Genomic DNA, 711 nt, shown 5'->3' on the forward strand with positions numbered 1-711 from the left:
GGCCGCGCCCCCGGGGTTCCGAGGGCGGACGCTGGGGCGGGGAATGACGTACCGAAAGACCAGCCAATAGTGTGACGCGGCCCGCGTTGCCTAGGCGATCGTAGCCCCGCCCCCTTGCTGCCCTTCTACCGTCCGCCGCACGTTACCCCGAGGCCCCTTCCTAATCCTCGGGTTTTCTCAACATGTCCTCTGGTGGTGGTCCCACCTGGGTCTCCTGACACCTCCTTCCCCGCTCCATCAGGATGACTCCTCCGCTACTGTTCATGACTTCCTACCCCTCCCCCCCGAAGACAAACGTCAAACCCCTTCCTTTTGCCACAAAGCCTCTCACGACCTTGCCTGATGCGCTCTCCTGGTTCTCTCCGATCCTGCCCCATTGAGTCACTTCCAGTTTTTCTAAAATGGGTTCAAGCTCCCATTCCCCCCATCACGAAAACGAAAGTATTTTGTCTGTTTTCTTCCCTGCCTTACCCCAGTGTCTACAATGCCAGGTACATAAGTTCTCAAACATGACAATAAAAGGCCTCTGGATCTTTATTATTTTTTTATTATTATGTTCTTTTTGAGACAGAATCTCGCTCTGTCACCCAGGCTGGAGTGCAGTGGCGCAACCTCGGCTCACTGCAAGCTCCGCCTCCCGGGTTCACGCCATTCTCCTGCCTCAGCCTCCCGAGTCGCTGGGACTACAGGCGCCCGCCACCTCGCCCGGCT

General features: G+C 57.1%; 1 protein-coding gene across 1 annotated transcript in view; it reads right to left on the reverse strand.

The window, feature by feature from the left end:
- The window catches only part of BLVRB (biliverdin reductase B), a 17,331-nt gene that overhangs the window by 2,249 nt on the left and 14,371 nt on the right, over positions 1-711 (reverse strand). The window lies entirely within an intron of this gene.

The sequence above is a fragment of the Colobus angolensis genome, unplaced genomic scaffold, assembly GCF_000951035.1.
Source record: "Colobus angolensis palliatus isolate OR3802 unplaced genomic scaffold, Cang.pa_1.0 Scaffold34, whole genome shotgun sequence".
In the NCBI taxonomy this organism is placed as follows: domain Eukaryota; kingdom Metazoa; phylum Chordata; class Mammalia; order Primates; family Cercopithecidae; genus Colobus; species Colobus angolensis.